The sequence below is a fragment of the Phaseolus vulgaris genome, chromosome 5, assembly GCF_000499845.2.
Source record: "Phaseolus vulgaris cultivar G19833 chromosome 5, P. vulgaris v2.0, whole genome shotgun sequence".
In the NCBI taxonomy this organism is placed as follows: domain Eukaryota; kingdom Viridiplantae; phylum Streptophyta; class Magnoliopsida; order Fabales; family Fabaceae; genus Phaseolus; species Phaseolus vulgaris.
This window is the reverse complement of record NC_023755.2, coordinates 6,646,191-6,649,456: the sequence shown is the minus strand read 5'-3', so window position 1 is coordinate 6,649,456 and position 3,266 is coordinate 6,646,191.

The window sequence follows — 3,266 nt, the reverse complement described above, 5'->3', positions numbered from 1 at the left end:
TATAGTGGGTCCTTTCAGTGGACGGATCTTCTAGCCAACAAGGGAATGATGCTGGGGTCATTCTAGAAGGGTCGAGTGGATTGTTAATCGTGCAGGCCCTGAGATTCACCTTCAAAGCCAACAACAACCAAGATGAATACGAAGCCTTGATAGCTAGGATGTTGTTGGCGAAGGAGTTGGGTGCTCGAAGCTTTTTGGTAAAGAGTGACTCGTTGTTGGTTACTAGGCAGGTCACAGGGGAGTACCAGGCTAAGGATCTACTCATACCTCAGGTATGTTTTGTTTCTGAAGGTAGCTTTCTCCATGTTCGAGCTGGTGTATGTCCCAAGAGAACAAAACTCTCGAGTAGACTTATTGTCCAAGTTGGCAAGCTCGGGGAAGGGAGGTCAACAAAGGTCAGTCATTAAGGAGACCTTGAAATCACCTAGGATCACTATAGAAGGGTTAACAGAGGTCAACCACGTGGAAGTCTTAGGGGTGAGCTCAGAGTAAGAAAGGAGGCACCGGTCGTTGACACAAGAGACCATGAAGGTGCCCGGGATAACCACCTATGATGTGGTGGAAGATGAGTCTTTGAAGGTTCTGCAGGTCATCGCTGTGGAGATCTGGATAACTCGTACCAACACTACCTAGCTGATGGTTTGCTCCCTGCAGAACCTACAGAGGCAAAGGCGATTAAGAGGAATGCAGGGAAGTATACCCTTGTAGATGGAAAGTGTTGAACAAGGCTTTGATGTCTCCAAATCTCAGGCTGAATGTAGCTTGTGTGTGTGTTTTGATTAGCTTGAATTGTAGATCCATTCTTAGTTAGGATTCAAATTTGGTTTAAATCAAATCCTTTTGGAAAAGAGTTTTTTACAAAGAAGTTGAAAAACAACCAGTTGTTTTATCGTTTCAATCGTTTGTTTGACACTTAGTGTTTTTGAAACAGGTTTGACAAAGCTTAAATTGGTTGACTTTGCTGTCAAGCCAATTTAATCGATTGTTTCGACATTTCAACCAATTGTTTTCGAAAACTCTTAACAAAATCTGTTAAGTTGGGTAAATATGTTTTAATTGATTCAAAACTGTTTTGGCTCTCATTCATTAAATGCTTTTAACTGCCTTTTGGAGTTTAAATATATTTGTTTAACGCTCATGGAAAAAAGAATCAGAGATTAATCTTTTGAAAACAGTTTTCTCCAAGATTTATATCAAGTTTTGTTTGAACTTGCTAAGAGTGGAATAAGACTGCTGTGTAATCTTTTGTGATTCAATCTATATAAGGTGTAATATTTCCTTATTCTCTCTTGATCTATATTTCTGTAAAGAATTGAGTTTCACAGAGTCAGAGGGTGTTCTGATCTGTGGTGTGTTGTAGTGCCAAAGGAAGTGTGTTCTTGAGGGGTTCAAGATCACTTATTTGATGTGTGTGTGATTGTAATCTGTGGTTGATTGCATAGTGGAATACCCAATGGTTTATGGAGACTGGATGTAGCTCTTGGTGTAAGAGTGAACCAATATAAATCTGTTTGTGTGATTCTCTCTTTCCCTAATCTCAATTATATATGTTTTGAGTTGTTTTCATAAACTGTTGATAAAAACAACTGATTGAATCGCAAAAACAACCGGTTGATTTTCTAGAAATCAACTAAAACAGTTTTGTAACTTGAGCATTTTCATTCCTTTGAATTTGATTTTTCATTGGCTTTCTCCATACCTTCAAAGTTTGCAAAAAACATTTAAAAACAATTCACCCCCCCTGTTTTTGGCCTACAATTCTAACAATTGGCATCAAGAGTAAGGTTCTTGAAAGTTACTCAAGTTTTGATCCAAAATATGTTTATATGGCTGATAAACTACCTTTTGGGGAAGATGCTTCTATAAATAAACCATCACCACTGTTTTGTGGTGTAAATTACCAATTCTGGAAGGTAAGGATGAAAATCTTTGTTGGATCAATTAACAAAGGTATTTGGGATGCAATTAAAAATGGTCCTTTTATCCCTATGATTGAAAATGAAGGAGAAATTTATGAAAAACCTTAGTCCTAATGGACTGAGCAAGAAAGTAAAAAGGCACAATATGATTGTATTGCTAAGAACATTATCACATATGCACTAAGTTCTGACGAGTTCTTCAGGGTATCTCAACGTTAAACAATAAAGGAGATGTGGGATACTCTTGAAGTGACTTATGAAGGCACCAATGATGTGAAAAGAGCAAGGAAGCACACTCTCATTCAAGAGTATGAGATGTTCAGAATGCAGAAGGGAGAAACAATTGTAGAAGTGCAAAAACGGTTTTCTCACATTGTAAATCATCTTATGAGTCTTGGGAAAACATTTGATAAAGAGGAGATAAATATCAAAATTCTCAAGGGTCTTGATAGATCATAACATCCCAAGGTTACTGCCATATCTGAATCAAAGGATCTCACCTCCATGACCACTACCTCATTGTTTGGAGAGTTGAGAGAGCACGAGTTAAAGATGAACATGATAAGTATTCAAGAGAATGAGGATAAGCATGTGAGGACAATTGCATTGAAGGCTGCTGGAAACAAAAACTGTCAACATTCAAGTGATGATAGTGAAGAAGAGAATCTTAGCTTGTTGTCAAAGAAATTCAGCAAGTTCTTAAAGAAGAAGAACAACAAAAATCACACCAATGTCAGGTATGTTGGCAAGAAACCTACTGTTTTCAATACAAACAAATATACATGTTTTGGATGTGGTGAGCAGGGGAACATAAAAGCTGAATGCCCTAGTAAAGAGAGCAAAGAGAAAAAGTCCAACAAGAAGTTTGAAAAGAGGGGCAAATCAAAAAAGGTCTACATTGTTTGGGATGACAATGATGTATGTGGCTCTTCAAGTGAAGAAGAAGAAACAAATTTGTATCTAACGACCAAGGATGAAAATGACACAAGCAATGTAAGTTCCTGCTCCTTCGTTAATATTGAAAATTACAGTCAACTTCTTGAAGCTTTCAAAGAAACACACGAGGAAGCTTATAGATTGACTCTCTTGAACAACCAATTGAAAGGTTTAAATAATTGGTTGGAAAACAGAGTTAAAGCACTGGAAGAAGATTTGGAAAATTCGAAAAATGATTTTGAAAATCTAGAATTGATTGATAAAAATCTTCTTGCCAGTGTAACTATAGTGTTTGTGAAAATTGTGAATCTCTTGAAAAGAAGGTACCTTGTAAAAACTATGGATAAGCTTTCAAAAGGAAAATCAAACTTTTAGACTATTCTAGCATCTCAAAATATTTTTTTTGGAAAA